The sequence below is a fragment of the Pseudorca crassidens genome, chromosome 8 (assembly GCF_039906515.1).
Source record: "Pseudorca crassidens isolate mPseCra1 chromosome 8, mPseCra1.hap1, whole genome shotgun sequence".
Classification (NCBI taxonomy): Eukaryota; Metazoa; Chordata; class Mammalia; order Artiodactyla; family Delphinidae; genus Pseudorca; species Pseudorca crassidens.
In genome coordinates, this window is record NC_090303.1 from 37,630,607 (window position 1) to 37,647,999 (window position 17,393).

Consider the following 17,393-nt stretch of genomic DNA (forward strand, 5'->3'; position numbering starts at 1 on the left):
CTTAGTTTTACTTTTTTTTCTGAAAGGAGCCCTCACAAGAAATTCTGTTCGCCGTAGGCACAGCAAAGTACTTTTCTGATGAGAACTCCTTACCTTACCAGGAGAGAATGAATTCTCAGTGGGAAGTCTTGCATACCTTTCTGCTGGAGGCTGAGGTCCATCCACACAAGGCCAGGGCGTTGCCTATAAACACTTGATATTCAAAAGTAGAGGCCAGCAACGTGGGTGCCACCTGGGAGCTTGTTAGCAGTGCAGAATCTCAGGCCCAGACTTGACCTGCTGCATCTGAATCTGCATTGTAACAAGATGGGAGTGAGGTGGGGGGGTAGATAGCTATGCGTGTTCAAGATCAAGAAGCGCTGCTAGATGATCTTCATTCTATGGTAATCAAGCCCTAATTTTTGAGCCTGTGAATAAAATGCATTTTACTCTTTTTCAAAGTATATGGGCATTTGTTTATGACTAGTTCTGTTGTATTGGGCAAATTGGTTCACCTTTTGGGCTTCAGTAATCTCATTTTTGAAAAGAGGGTGTGACGATGAGAGGATCTCTGAGTTCTTTTCCACTTCTCACGTTGTCAGAAATAGATTTTTTTTTCTCCAGTGTAAACATCATTTATAACTGCCTGAGTTATCCTGGTGAATGTAAACTTAAGAAAGAGAAGGTCTGTGGCCAATACATACCATAGATGCACATAGGCATAGACCCTTGTCAATTAATAGTCACTGAATTTTTATGCAAAATATTCCACCCTCAACTTGGAAACTGAACCTACTGAAGTCAGGGGCTGCCCCTTGACTGACACTTGGATCTGCTCTTTGCAGGAGCATTCCTTGCCTCCCTGGTTAAATGAGCATCCTGTGTCAATGGACCAAGCACCAGCCTTGTGCGTACAAGCAGGCTCTACCTGGGTGTGCCACGTGGGCCCCTGGGCAATGTCTACCTGCTCCGAATCACCCCACTTAAATCCCAAAGCAGAGGTCACCCAGCTCCTTTCTTGCAGTCTGCACCATTTGAAAACAGAAAGCCTGGGTGGAGGAAGATCTTTCAGCACAACTCACAAAGATGAAAAGTGTCTGCAGTTCAGCTTCTTTCAAGAGCTACCTCTGGAGTGTGATTTCGGGAGACGGCACTTTGGCTTTTTTTGTTTTGTACAATTCAAGAGACCACAAGATCACAAACGCCAGCCCAATCCCAGACACCACCGTACCTCTGAAGCACAGGAGGGACCGTTGCAGTTCTTTTTCCTCTGGAAACGATGGAATAATTAAGTGGAAAAGTGAGATTTATTTTTACTATAAACCAGAACATAGAAAAAATATAATAGTTTATTATTGTCTAGTTAGCCAGTGTAAACTGCTCTACAATAGAGAGTTGAAAATAATATCACGTTTCTGCACTTCCCAAATTAAATTAGAACTGGGCCCAGCTGCCAACCATCGGATGAGCAAAACATTCAGTTTCAGTGTCCTCTCCCAAGGTTAAGAACTCACAGGCTGGTGCCTTGGCAGGTGACGAGGTGGGAGGCCTGGGATGGCATCTGGACTGTGGCTACTGCAGACCTAGCAGGGGTCCTCCTGTCTGCTCACACACCGTCTGCCTGGCCTTGCAGCCCATCCATGTGCAGCTTCCTGCCCAGGCCAGTGGGGTCTCCACAGATGGAGTTAGTCCACTTCCACTGTCTCATGAGAAGGAGGTCAGACCTTAGAAAAGGCCAGCTCTTCCATGCCTCAAGAAGAAAAAAATGTATCTTTCTTTCATTCCTTGACACAACCCAGTCTGCCTTCTATCAAAATGGTAAAAATTATAAAATGATTATTAATACTTGGTGCATTTTTAAACACTGTAGCAGGATTTACATTGATACAATCTTTTCAGAGGGCAATTTGGCTGTTATCTTAAAATATTTTCAATGTACATATACTTCACTGTACTAAGAATTTATCAAACAGAAGTATCTCCAAAAGTGTATGAAGATGTACATAGAAAGATGATTATTTCTTCTTTGTTTGTAAAATAGTTACAAAAAATTGTAAACCTGAAGTTCCATTAATAGGGGGGAGATTGAATAATTCGTGGCATATGCATATAGTAAATCACTACCCAAATTCCTAGTGAGGAAAAATTGAGTTTTATATACAATCATTCAGTAGAAAATGTGGTAAGTGAAAAAGCTTCATACACCCACGCACACACACGAAACACTGAAATGGTTGCATATAGAGTATGAAAATATATACATCCGTGCAGCAGGCCATTAAAAATGACACCCTCTGGAGAATGGTTTGGAGAGATGAAACTTTCACTTTCTGTTTTATGCATTCCTTTACTCTAAATATTATGCAGTAGCAGGAACTACTTTTGCAAACATAGTTAATATTTGGATTTTTACATCTATAATCTGAAACAAATAATAAAGATGAACAATTTTTTATTATATAATATTACCAATCCCACCACTGTTTTGTAATGAACATCCTATCAACCCTTACTCATTGTGCATAATTTATTGTCTCAAAGGCCTCTCTTCTTGGTCTCTGTGTGAATAATTGGCTCCCTTCTGACTGACACTCTCTGCTAGATGATCTGTTACAGCTAGGTACCACACAGCTATTCACTAATTTCAGGGGTGCTGTTGGGAAAGAGAAAGATATGAATCAGGTAGGACCTCTCAGAAACCGCCATTTAATTTCATTTCCTGGACCGTCTCCAACACAAAAAACTGTCCTTTTGGAAATCCTCCTTCTTCTATTAGTGGTTTTGAACCAAGGGTGTTTCCCTCCCTCCCCACCGCCCAATCCCTAGAGGCATTTGGCAATATCTGGAGACATTTTTGGTTTTCACACCTGGAGGTGGGACTGTTACTGTCATCTAGTGAGTAGAGGCCAGGAATGCTGCTAAGCATCGTGCAACACACAGGCCAGCCCTTCCCACAAGGAAGAATTGTCCCAGAATGTCAATAGTACCATGAGTGAGAAACCCTGCTCCGCATCAAGATAAGATGGGCATTTTTTTAAAGCTGCTAGAGAGACTCTATGCCTGCCTCAAAAGGTTAGCTTCTACCATTCACACCTATCTTTTCATCATAGCTTTTTTGAGGTATAATTTACAAATAAAATTTTAAGATATTTATAGTGTACAATATTAGGATTTGAGATATATATATATACATATATATATGTGTGTGTGTGTGTGTATATATATATATATAGAGAGAGAGAGAGAGGGGAAAGATTTCCCCCAAATTAATTAACATGGCCATATTTACCCCCCTTCCTTTTTTGTAGTGAGACCATTTAAGTTCTACTCTCTTAGCAAATAGCGATTACACCATGCAGAATTATCAACAATAGCCATCATGTTATACATTAGATCCTTAGACCTTATTCTTCTTATAGCTGAAATTTTGTACCCTTTAACCAACCCCTCCTTATTTCCCCCATACCTCATCCATTGGCAACCTCTTTTCTACTCTCTTCTTCCTCCCTCCCTCCCTCTCCCTGTCTCTCTCTTTCTTTCTCTCCTCTCTCCCTCTTTCTCTCTCTCTCTCTCTCTTTTTCTTTTTCTTTCTCTCTTTCTTTCTCGCTCTTTCCTTTTCTCTTTCTCTCTCCCTCTTTCTCTCTCTTTCTCTCTTTCTTTCTTTCTCTTTTTCTTTCTTTCTTTCTCTCTCTTTCCTTTTCTCTTTCTCTTTCTTTCTCTTTTTCTTCAACATTTAAGTGCTGTCATGCAGTTTTTGTCTTTCTCTGTCTGGCTTGAACTTAGCATAATACCCCCCAGGTTCATCCATGTTGTTGCAAATGACAAGATTTTCTTTTTTTTTAAGGCTGAATAATATTCCATTGTATGTATATACCACATTTTCTTGATCCATAAATTTGTCAATGAACACAGGTTGTTTCCATACCTGGGCTATTGTGATCAATGCTGCAGTGAACAAGGGAGTATGGATATCTCTTTGAGATAATGGTCTCATATCCTTTGGATAAATACCCACGAGTGGGCTTGCTGGATACTATGGTTGTTCTGGTTTTCTTGAGGAACCTCATACTATTTTCCATAATAGCTGTACCAGTTTACATTCCCAATAACCGTATAAAGGATTCCCTTTTCTCCACATCCTTGCCAGAATTTTTTATATCTTTTTGATAACAACTATCCTAAAAGGTGTGCAGTGATATCTCATTGTGGTTTTGATTTGCATCTCCATGATGATTAGTGATGTTGAGCATCTTTTCATGTGCATATTGGTCATTTGTACGTCTTAGGAAAAAACATCTATTCAGGTCCTTTCTCCATTTTTTAATCGAGTAATTTGGTTTTTTCACTACTGGTTTGTGTGTGTTCCTTGTATAGTTCGGATATCAACCTTTTACTGGATATGGGGTTTGCCTTTTCTTTTTGTTGATTGTTTCCTTTGCTGAGCAGAAGCTTTTTGGTTTGCTACAGTCCCACTTGTTGATTTTTACTTTTGTTGCCTTGGCTTTTCGTTTCAAACCCAAAAAATCATTGCCAAGGCCAAAGTCAAGGGGCTTACCACTTGTGTTTTCTTTTAGGATTTTAAAGGTTTCAGATCTTAATTTCAAGTCTTGAATCCATTTTGAGTTGTTTTTTGTGTATGGTGTAGGATAGGGATCCAGTTTCATTCTTTTGCATGTGGTTGTCCAGTTTTCCCAGCACCATGTATTGAAGAGACTATTCTTTCCCCATTGAGTGTTTTGGATCCCTTGTAAAATATTAGTTGACCATATATGCAAGGGTTTATTTCTGGGCTGTCTATCCTGTTCCATTCATCTGTATGGCTGGTTTTATACCAATACCATACTGTTTTCGTTACAATAGCTTTATAATGTAGTTTGAAATCAGGGAGTGTGATGCCTCCAGCTTTGTATTTAGTTCCCAGGATTGCTTTGGCTATCTGGGGTCTCTTGTGGTTCCATATATATTTGATGGTTGTTTTTTTCTATTTCTGTGAAAAATGCCATTTGAATGTTGATAGATATTGCATTGAATCTGGAGGTTGCTTTGGGTAGTATGGACTTTTTAACAATATTCTTCCAATCCATGAGCACAGAATATCTTTCTACTTATTTGTGTCTTTGTCAATTTTTTTCATCAATATCTTATAGTTTCTAGTGTATAGATCTTTAACCACCTTGGTTAAATTTATTCCTAGGTAGTGTATTTCTTTTTGTGTGTGTGTGATGCTATTATAAGTGGGACTGTTTTCTTAAATTCTCTTCCTGATAATTCATTGTTAGTATGCACAAACACAACTGGTTTTTGTATATTGAATTTGTATCCTGCAACTTCACTAAATTCATTTATTAGTTCTAACCATTATTTGGTGGAGTCTTTTGAATGTTCTTTATGTAATATCACATCATCTGTAAATACAGAAAATTTTATTTTATCCTTTCTGATTTGGATGGCTTTTTTTTTTTTTTTTTTTTTTTTGCCTGAGTGCTCTGGCTAGGACTTGCAGTACTATGTTGAATAGAAGTAACAAGAGTGAACATCCTTGTCTTGTTCCAGATCTTAGAGAAAAAGTTTCAGCTTTTAACCATTGAGTATAATATTAGCTGTGGGCTTGTCATATATGGCCTTTATTATGTTGAGGTACATCCCCTCTCTAGCAAGATTCTTGAGATATTTCATTGTGAAAAGATTTTGAATTTTATGAAATGCTTTCTCTGTGTTGATTGAGATGATTATATGATTTTTATTCTCCATTTTGTTAATGTGTATCACAATAGTTGATTTGTGCATGTTGAACCATCCTTGCATTTCTGGAGTAAATTCCACTTGATTATGGCATGTCATCCTTTTAATGTATTGTCAAATTCAGTTTGCTAATATTTTGATGATGATTTTTGCATCTATGTTTATTGGAGACATTGGCCTGTAATTTTATTTTCTTGAAGTGTCTTTGGTTTTGGTATGAGGTTAATGCTACCCCCGTAAAATGAGTTTGGAAGTCTTCTCTCCTCTCCTATTTTTTTGGAATAGTTTGAGAAGGATAGCTATTAATTCTTTTTTAAACGTTTGGTAAAATTGACCAGTGAATCTATCTGTTGGATGGTTATTTGTTGGAAAGTTTTTGATTACAGATTTAGCCTCCTTATAGCAATTAGTCTGTTCAGATTTTCAATATCTTCATGAATCAGTCTTGGTAATTTGTATGTTTCTAAGAATATATGCATTGCTTATAGGTTGTCCAATTTGTTGGCATATAATTGTTCATAGTAGTCTCTTATGATTCTTTGTATTTCTGTGGTATCAGTTATAATGTCCCCTCTTTCATGTCTAATTTTGTTTGAGTCCTCTCTTTTTTTGTCTTGGTTAGTCTGGCTAAAGGCTTGGAAATTTTGTTTATCCTTTCAAAGAACCAACTCTTAGTTTCATTGATCCTTCCTATTGTCTTTTTAGTCTCTGTTTCATTTATTTACACTCTTATCTTTGTCTTTCTTTCCTTCTATTGACTTTGGGCTTAGTTCTTCTTTTTTTCTAGTTCCTTATGTCGTAAACTTAGGTTGTTTATTTGAGATCTTTCTTGTTTCTTAATCTAGGCATTTATCTCTATGAATTTTCTCAAAGAACTACTCTTGCTGCATAGCATGACTTTGGTATATTGTGCTTTCATTTTCAGTTATTTCAAGATATTTTTATTGCACTTTGATTTCATCTTTAACCCATTGATTGTTCAGAAGTGTATTGTTTAATGTCCACATATTTGTAAATTTTCCAGTTTTCTTCTTGTGACTTCTAGTTTCTTACCATTGTGGTTAGAAAAGATACTTGATATGGTTTCAATCTCCTTAAATTTATTAAGACTGAGAAGAATGTGTTCTGTGGCTTTTGAATGGAATGTACTATAAATGTCTGTTAGGTCCATCTGCTCTAACATAGCTTGGGTTCATTTTCTTATTGATTTTCAGTCTATGTGATCCATTTGCTGTTGAAAGTGGGATATTGAAGTCCCCTAATATGATTGTATTGAAATTTATCTCTCTCTTCAGATAAGTTAATATTTGCTTTAAATATTTAGGTGTTCCTCTGTTGGGTGCATGAATATTAATGTAATGTCCTCCAGATGAATGGACCCCTTTATAATTATATAATAACCTTCTTTGTCTCTTGTTACAGTTTTTTTGGTTAAAAGTCTGTTTTGTCTGATACAAGTATAGCTACCCCTGTTTCTTTCTGCTTCCATCTGCATGGAATATATTTTTCCATCCCTTCAGTTTCAGCCTATGTGTGCCCTTAAAGCTAAAGTGAGTCACCTGTAGACAGTATGTAGTTGGGTCTTGATTTTTGTAACCATTCTGTCACTCTATGTCTCTTGATTGGAGAATTTAGTTCATTTCTATTTAAAGTAATTATTGACAGGTATGGACTTACTATTGCCATTTTGTCAATTGTTTTCTGGTTGTTCTATACATCCTCTCTTCTTTTCTTCCTCTTTTGTTCTCTTCCTTTGTGACTTGATGATTTTCTGTAGTGATATGCTTAGAATCCTTTTTCTTTATCATCTGTGTATCTACTATAAGGTTTTGCTTTGTGGTTATCATGAAGCTTACATAAAACATGTTATATTTGTAACAGTCTATTTTAAGCTGATAACAACTTCAAATGCACACAAAAGCTCTAAATTTTAACTCTCCCTCCTTGCATTTTGTGTTTTGGTGTCAAAATTTACGAATTTTTACTTTGTCCATTAACAAATTATTGTAATTAAGTTATTTTAATACGCTTGTCTTTTGCTCTTTATACTAGAGTTATAAGTGATTTACCCACCTCCTTTACCACATTAAAGTATTCTGAATTTAATTATATATTTACTTTTACCAATGAGTTTTATACTATCATCTGTTTTCATGTTACTAATTAACATCCTTTTGTTTCAGCTGAAGAATCCCCGTTAACTTTTCTTGTAAGGCTGGTCTCGTGGTATTAAACTCCTTTAGCTTGTGTTTGCTTGGAAAACTATTTTTCCTTCAATTCTGAAAGATACTTTTGCAGTGGAGTATTCTCATTGGCAGTTTTTTTCTTTCAGCATTTTGACTAAATCATGCCCCTCCCTTCTGGCTTGCAAAGTTTCTGCTAAAAATTCTGATGATAGGGTTCCCTTGTATGTAAAAAGTTGCTTTTCTCTTGCTGCTTTTAAGGTTTTTTTCTTGTTTTTAACTTTTGACAACTTAATTATGGTGTATCTCGGTGTGGCTCTCTTTGGATTCCCCTTATTTGAAATTCTGTTGGTTTTCTGCATCTGAAAGTCTGTTTATTTATCTAGGTTAGGGAAATTTTCAGTCATTATTTCTTTGAATAAGCTTTCTGCTCCTTTCTCTCTACTTCTGGGATCCCTTATAGTTTGAATATTGGCTGCTTGATGGTGTCCCATAAGTCCTTTAAGCTATCTCCATTTTTTTTCATTCATTTTTCCTTTCACTCCTCAATTGGATGAATTAACTGCCTTGTCTTTTAGTTTGCTGATCTTCTCTTTTGGTTGATCTAGTCTGCTGTTAAACCTCTCTATTGAATTTTTCAGTTCAATTATTATATCATTCTGCTCTGTGATTTCTCTTTGGTATTTTTTAATATTTTCTTTCTCTTTGTTGAAATTCTTCCTTTGTTCATGCATTGCTCTCCTGACCTTGATGAGCATCCCTACCAGCATTATTTTGAACTCTCTATCAGGTTAATTACTAAAGTTTGTGTCATTAAGATCTGCTTCTGGAGAATTATCTTGTTCTTTTATTTGAAACACATTCCTTTTTGTTCACTTTCCTTGACTGTCTGTGTTGTTTTCTATGCATGAAATAGAGCAGCCACATTTCCCAGTCCTTACAGAGTGCTCTCATATAGGAGATGAACCTCATCAATCAGTCCAGCCTAAGACCCTGGTTTTCGTTCAAGACTTTGTAATTGACCAAGCTGCCCTCTTTGTTCTTAGTGACTTACAGTAGTTTAGGGTGTGCCAAGACCTGTCAGTGTCCCTAGAGAGAGGATCGCATTCAGTGTCTAGAATGTGGACCCAACTTAGGTGGAAGGGAATGTATGTAGTTAAGTCCGTTTCACAGAGAAACCGGAGATGGGTATTTTTCTTCCTGCTTCCTCTGTACTGGATCCAGGTGTATAGCTGCGGGGGTTACCTGTAATTGTCATAGTCCTGTTGGACCTGTGAAGGGAAGCCCCACTGGCTGTCAGCACCAGACATACCAGGGACTTGCCCCTTGTGCAGCAGCTGCAAAAGCTGGGACACAGACATATGTACAAGCTTCTTCCAGGAAGATATTGGTGACTTGGAGCAGGCTACCAGGAGTCAATGAGAAAGGTGTTTGTTAGTTTCCCTGGTTTCCAGGAATTTCCAGCTAGCCCCTGTATGTGTGCTAAATCAAAAGGCCTAAACCTCAGGCAGCAGCTTTCAGAGTATGCAGATGGACTCCTTTTGGGGGAAAGACTAGGAGTTGGGCAATTTTGCTTGCTCCCTCTGTACTGAGCCCTGGGAGAATAGCTCTATTGCAAGCACTTGCATACCCGTTAACAACTATTCCTTTTTCTGCTATAGTCTTACAGATACAAGCCTCATTGGCTTTAAGAAATAGATGTTTTAGGGGCCTATACCTCCACTGAGAGTTTTAAAAGTTTGGGTATTAGATGTTGGAGCAAACCCTTTGCTCCTCAAGGAGAATCTGGAAATGAGGAGTTCCCTTCCAATTGTATGCTGCTGTGCAGGGGTGGAGTTTATGGCATGTGTATATCTCAGCCTTTTCTACCCATTTTGATGTGGGCAATTTTCTAATTTGCTTGATGTGTAGGAATTGTTCCCTAGTTTCAGATTTCTTTCAGAGGTAATTGCTCTTTGTGTAGCCATAGATTCAGTGTGTACATAGGAGGGGAATTCAGGAGCCTCCTATATTGCCATCTTGGTTGACCTCTCTGTTCATAATTATCTTGGTCACACCTTTAGATACTCATGGATTTTTAACTGAAGCAATTAAGGAGGATTGAAGAATTTGGTTCCTTTAATGTGTATGCTAGCACTATTATAAAACCAGAAAAAAATTAGCTACCATGAACTTTGTTGACATGTATTCCAAATTGAGCTATGAATGTTAAGTACTCACCCAGTATCAGTTATATCTGGTATCACTGCTTCTAGTAATCAAGAATTACTAGAACCAGAGTTCTTTTTTTTCTTTTTTTACATTCTTTGTTTTGTTCTTTTATCAAATCATTCCAAAAAGAAAAAATAAATCTGATTAAAATGAGAACATATAAAATAGTATAGCAGGAACAGGAAAAAAAAAAGCAAGATAACAGCAGAGAAAATATAAATTAGAGGGGGAGGTTAACACAAGTTAGAGAGAGGTGAAAATATAACACAAATGTGCAGTCTGTAAGAGCATAAATCCTTGATCTAGTTGTGCCCTGACTTGGCTTTAAGCTTCCTGGTGTTCAGAATAAAAAGAGACTCAAGTATAGTTTGATGAGGAGAAAACATGCTGTTTTCCTAGTTCTAATACTAAAAAACGCATATGGATCTTCGCAAAGGGACTTAAATACAATCTCTACAGTAATTGCCATAATATATCTCGTAAGACTGCTTTTCCTACTACCCCTCAACGAAAACTAAGATCAAAACCTTCCAAAATAAACTCGGTGAAACTCTTTCTGCATATAGTCAAAATAATGTGGCGAAACTACAGAGTTTTTTGATGGTCAAGCTTGATCAGAAGAAAAGCTTACAATATTTTTATAGGTGATATAGAGAGGAGCCCCTACAGTGGGTACTTGAGGTATAAAAATAACATTAAACTCCTCCACATAGTGAGAAGCTGGATTGGAGGAATCTGGGTGCTTAGGCAGAGAAGTGGCAGATGATTTCAATGTGGATGGGTACGTCATAGGTATTCCAAAGCATATCTGTAAAATAAGGACTCTGAGCCATAGGAGCAATGTGGTAAGGTCTGAAAATGGTTCCAGTGTCAAATAAGTTTGGAAAATATTGCATACCAGTTCCATCTCTTGGAAAATTAGTAGTAGTATTACATGGTAGTACTACACAATACTACACAGCACAGTAATACATTAGAGACCTGTAATAAAGGAATCTGATTAACTTTTCTTTGCCTAGTGTTTCCCAAACTTATTTGATCATCAAATCCACGTTAACATTTGGTATGACTAATATTCTATAAAACAGACGCTGAAAAATATCTCATAGTTTCTGATGACATTGACTCAGTGTTATTAAGATTAAAATCACTTTAAAAAACATCACTGTGAAGAATGTCCTAGGAAACAAAACAGTAGACATTAACTCAAACTCTTGCACACCCACAGCCAGAATAGGATTCTGGTATATCTACTTTAAACAAGTATTAAATGGACATATGGCTTCCTCAGAACCTCAAAAGGCTAATGAAAATGTATATATTGGATGTTTATAACATGGAAGGTAATCAGAAGTCAAAATTCTTTTCTATACTATAAAATCTGTTTGGTAACTTGATTTTTAAATGAATTTTCAAATGCCGTAGGTTGTGAATTCAGGAAAAATATGGGAGTCTGTTTTCTTTGTTTTTCAAGTGAGGTATTCTCATAAATTTTTAAAAGTCCAATTTGCAGCTTAGGACTTTTCTTTGATACGTACACAAATGTAAGACTATATTTTGTCAATGGCCTTTGTGTAGAGGCACATGTTAATTTTCTGGGAACACTGAAGTTCTGTTAAGAGCAAAGAGCCATCTTGCATATCCTAGTTGATATGAATGTTCAGTGGGAAACAGTTTCATATCTCACTTGAATCAAGCAGAGAAACCTCCTAAAAGATTGCTCAGTCAAATGACCAGATGATTCTTAAATCTGGTTATATTAATTTACTAGACCAATAAGGGGCATTTTAGGTAGAACAACATTGATTATCTCATATTCTAGCTTCAATTTCCTCCACTGTAGGAATTCCTCAGCAGTCTTTCCTCAACAGATTCCACACACGTATTCCTGCCCTGCTATCTGAAGATGAACCCACAGTGTAGCATCTCAACTTCAAGGGAAATTTTAACTGTTTGATGCATGTAGTTAAACCAGTGATGCAATTCCTGTTGTATCCTATTGAAGACCAACCTGAAATATCCTTAAAAAAGTTTTTGAACTTGGAGGTCAGATGACTTGAGCACAGTTTTTGATGCTCCCAGTTACTGGCTGTACGGTGTTGCATAATCTTCTTGGAGTCTCCCTTTTCCATAAAAACTCACCTTATTGTAGCATAGTCGTTGGTATCGATTCTGATAATGGTTGTGAAATTTCTGGGTAAATAAAGCACTGACCAGATATATGCTTCCCTGCGTTCAGAAAAGAAAAGCTTTCTGACACTTCTGGGTCACTTATTCTCTTTTAATGGTCTTTTCTTAGACCCACCAGTGTGAGACTGTCAAGGTCTACGTAAAAATGTGTTCTTCCCCATATACAAGAAGCTTAGATGCATAGTTGCAAATAGCATGCTCAAAAAGGCTTTATTAATTTTAAAATAAGAACAAACACTTCAAGCTGGATAACTGACACTGCTTGTGTAATGTCTAACTTACTGTAGTGAAACCATTCTTCTCCTAGGAATCAGGCCAATTTTGGGGTTTTTTTGCAAAGACCAGACACATTTATCAGGACCCTTCTTCAGAAACACATGTGGGCTGTAAGCAATGTATTTCCTGGCTTCTGACATGAGCTAAACATCTGGAAAAGGCAAAGTTGTAATGAAACTGTGCATTGGCTGTGTTCTTCCACATTTCTTTGCAAAGGCAAGGCAAGGCTGGCGCCCGTAAGGCACCACTCTCATCTATAAAGTGGAGGTTCTTTTGCAGGCCCAGATGTATCTAAGGGTGGAGTGGAGGGATGGGGACCACTGCCAGACCTTCCTGGTCCTCTCCTGCAGAATGGTCAGGGAGAGGTACAGAGAACGGCTCTTCTATTCTTCTCTAGACATGATTTTAACAGAGGAGTGTTTTTTTTCCCCAAATGCCTCCCTTGCCTTCTTAAAATCGATAACCAACGTATTAGTTTCCTATTGATGGTAATTCCTAAATTACCCCAAACTTAGTGGCTTAAAACAATGCAAATTAATTATTTTACAGTACTGGAAGTCAGAAACCCTAAAATCAAGGTGTTGGCCGGGCTGCCTTCCTTCTGAAGGCACTAGGGGAGAATTGGTTTCCTTGCCTTTTCCAGCTTTTAGAGGCTGCCTGCATTCCTTGGCCTGTGGCCCTCCATCTTCAAGGCCAGCAGCAGAGTATATTCAAATCTTCTCTCTCTCTTTCTCTTGCTTTCTCTCTCTCATCTCTCCTGTCATCACATCTCCTCCTTTGACTCTGACCCTCCTGTCTTCTTCTTATAAGGCCTCTTGTGATTACATGGGTCCACCAAGGTAATAGAGGATAACCATTCCATCTCAAGCTCCTTCCCTTAGTAACATCTGTGAAGACCCTCTTGCCATCTAATCTGGGGATTAGAATATGCACATCTTTGGTGGGGGCTGGTGGGGGATGGGGCATTATTTTATCTACTGCCACCATGTTGGTTGTTTTGATTGCTTTTTAAAATAGTTTCGTCATGTGTAAATTTGGGGCAATTATATTCACCTCCTGGAGATATAGAGTTCATGAGATAGGTTGGCTTCAGCCTCACAGCAAAGTGCTTGGATGGTGGCCATTAGAAGATTTACTTTTTGTAAGTGCTCTCAATTCAGAGGTGCAAAGTCTAGATCCTGTACCCACTACCGACTCTGTTACCTGAACAGGCCACTTTGCCTCTTTGGCCTCAGTTTTTGCATCTTTAAGTGCATCACTTGAGTTTTCTCATCAGCCTGTGAATAATGACTCAAGTTGCAATAGGACTCCACCTATAAAAGAAAGCACTTACAAGCTTCTTACAGTGTCACCTACTTATTTGTAGGAGTGTTAAGGTGGTGGTTTGCATGTATCCACACATCAGTTCTCCCAAGTGTTCCCACTCTGGGCCCTTTTTACTCAGGTCCAGAAAAGAAAGCAGATAATCTGTACGATAGGAAATAGTTGAAGATATGACAACCTCAATGGGGAATATTAGAGGGGTCAAAAAGTAAAGGATTTCATGGACAGTGCAAATAATTTCAAGTTAGCAGTGTCAGAGAGAAGGATCATGAAAAAATGTCACAGCTCCAGAAAGGCAGACAAGATGGAAACCATTATTCATAGTCATCATTCCTTCATCTTAAGGCTGCTTCTATACTGAGCCAATCTTTCTCCTGTAAATGCTCCCAAGTTTAATTGGCCAACACTTTCTCCAAAAGCACTCATGGATAGCATGTTTCTCTTCAACATTTTTTCCTACATCACTGCATTTACTGATTGCATCTTTATGAGGATAATTTATATCCTACCTAAAAAGAATTTGTGGCAGCTGACACGAAAACTTAAAAGTGGTGACGTCTAGAGGGAAGTAACAGATGAAGCAGGAAGAGTAGTCAGGCAGAAGCATAAAAAAATTTGCCAGACATAAAGGCAGAGGGAAATTGTTGCACTAAGTACAAAACTGAATTCTGTGCTTCCTGGCAGAGCAAACAGGTAAATGAAAGAAATCACGCAGCACTTTGAGAGAAGAGACAAGTCTTTTTTCTCAGTCTAAACTCTAGCTTAGTTCTGCATCTCATTGGTGTCATTGAACAAAATAATGGACAGTGGACAGGGCCCTTAAGAGAAGTTTTTACCAAATTAGTTTGCCTTATAATAATAATAATGGTGGTGATGGTGGTCATGTTTGGCCAGGAAAATCTTTTTCCTGTTGCTCGAGTTTCCATGAGGAAGGATGAGCACTCCTAGCCTCTTGCCTTATTCCTTAATTCTCCCCATGGTAGAAAGCCTGGGTGGGTGACAGCCACTGTCCACTCTCCTCGCATATGTGAAGCACACCTATCAGTGGCCCGGGCATGAGGAATTTGGTCTCTTTTTCCCTTTTTCTCTCTCTGGAATGGCAAGAGGCAGTGACATGGGAAAGTAGGCTGGCTCTACTCATTCAAAATATCCCAGAATAGTTTAAGGTCTGGATTCAAGACTGGGGAATGGAGTGGTCAATCCCCATTTGACTCTTCCAAGTTATAGTTTCTAGTAACGATGACATTTTCCCTGTTTACACTTTTTTCTTATTTCTCAATAGCTTCAAAATTCCAGTAGAATAGAGAAGTGATATTTATTTTTTTCTTGGTCCTTTCAGTTGCCCACCAAAATCTGTTTCTTCTTTTTCCACAGAAATAGAATTGTTGCTGGGCAGATGGTGGCAGCCAGGTGTGACCATAGGACTAAGTTCATGGGTACCGAATGTGGGCAGAAGCAATGTATGCACCTTCTGACTTAAGCTCTCAAAGATCCTTGGCCTGGACAAGGTCCTTCCTTTCCTTTCTCCTGGTAGGAAGAAGCAGTGGCTGGAGCCTATTGAGGATAGAAGAGCTGCCCCACCAGCCTGGGTGGCATTCTGGAGCAGAGCCCACTCATATGAGACAAAAGTCTATTTTTGAAACAACTCATTCTTTGATCTCTTCATTATAGCAAGTTGGTCTTTAGCTAATACAGACTCCAAAAACAATAAGAGCTAGCAATTCTTTAACACTTTTCTTGAGTTTTCTAAAACAAATTTTTTATTTTATATTGGCGCATAGTTGATTAACAATGTTGTATTAGTTTCAGGTGTACAGCACAGCGATTCAGTTATACATACACATGTACCTATTCTTTTTCATATTATTTTCCCATTTAGGTTATTACAGAATATTGAGCAGAGTTCCCTGTGCTATACAGTAGGTCCTTGTTGGTTATCTATTTTAAATATAGCGGTGTGTACATGTCAATCTCAAACTCCCAATCCATCCCTCCCCCGCACCCTTCCTCCCTCGGTAACCATAAGTTTGTTCTCTAAGTCTGTGACTCTATTTCTGTTTTGTAAATAAGTTCATGTGGATCATTTTTTTTAGATTCCACATATAAGCGATATCATATATTCGTCTTTCACTGCCTGACTTACTTCACTTAGTATGATCACCTCCAGGTCCATCCATGTTGCTGCAAATGGCATTTCATTTCATTCCTTTTAATGGCTGAGTAGTATTCCACTGTATATATGTACCACATCTTCTTTATCCATTCATTTGTCGATGGACATTTAGGTTGCATCCATGTCTTGGCTATTGTAAACAGTGCTGCAATGAACATTGGGGTGCATGTATCGTTTTGACCTATGTTTTTCTAGGGATATAAGCCCAGGCGTGGGAATTGCTGGATCATATGGTATAGCTCTATTTTTAGTTCTTTAAGGAACCTCCATACTGTTCTCCATAGTGGCTGTACCAATATACATTCCCACAAACAGTGTAGGAGGATTCCCATTTCTCCACATCCTCTCCAGCATTTATTGTCTGTAGACTTTTTGATGATGGCCATTCTGACTGGTGTGAGGTGATATCTCATTTTAGTTTTGATTTGCATTTCTCTAATAATTAGTGATGTTGAGCATCTTTTCATGTGCCTCTTGGCCATCTGTATGCCTTCTTTGGAGAAATGTCTTTTTAGGTCTTCTGCCCCTTTTTTGATTGGGTTGTTTGTTTGTTTGTTTGTTTTGCGGTACGTGGGCCTCTCACTGTTGTGGCCTCTCCCGTTGCAGAGCACAGGCTCCTGACGCACAGGCTCAGCGGCCATGGCTCACGGGCCCAGCCACTCCGCGGCATGTGGGATCTTCCCGGACCGGGGCACGAACCCGTGTCCCCCGCATCGGCAGGCAGACTCTCAACCACTGCCCCACCAGGGAAGCCGGTTGTTTGTTTTTTGATATTGAGCTGCATGAGCTGTTTGTAAATTTTGGAAACTAATCCCTTGTCGGTCGCATCATTTGCAATTATTTTCTCCCATTCTGTGGGTTGTCTTTTCGTTTTGTCTGTGGTTTCCTTTGCTGTGCAGAAGATTTTGAGTTTAATTAGGGTCCCATTTGTTTGTTTTTATTGCCTTTACTTTAGGAGATGGCTCAGAAAAGATACTGCTGCGACTCACGTCAGAGTGCTCTGCCTATGTTTTCCTCTAAGAGTTTTATATTATCCAGTCATACATTTAGGCCTTTAATCCATTTTTAGTTTGTTTTCATGTATGATGTTAAAAAATGTTCTCATCTCATTTATTACATGTAGCTCACCAGTTTTTCCAGCACCATTTATTGAAGAGACTGTCTTTCCTCCATTGTATAGTCTTGCCTCCTTTGTTGTACATTAATTGACAATAGGTGCATGGGTTTATTTCTGGGCTTTCTGTCCTGGTCCATTGATCTATATTTCTGTTTTTGTGCCAGTACCATACTGTTTTGGTGACTTTAGTATAGTCTGA

General features: G+C 38.3%; 2 long non-coding RNA genes across 3 annotated transcripts in view; one reads left to right on the forward strand and one right to left on the reverse strand.

Moving 5' to 3' along the window:
* LOC137228994 (uncharacterized) overlaps positions 1–5,278 on the reverse strand; it is a 34,283-nt gene extending 29,005 nt beyond the window's left edge. The window contains exon 1 of the long non-coding RNA XR_010945484.1: positions 137–5,278. This is a non-coding gene — a long non-coding RNA (uncharacterized lncRNA). The remainder of the gene's footprint in view (positions 1–136) is intronic.
* Positions 1–17,393, forward strand: part of LOC137228993 (uncharacterized) — a 359,733-nt gene that overhangs the window by 300,223 nt on the left and 42,117 nt on the right. The window lies entirely within an intron of this gene.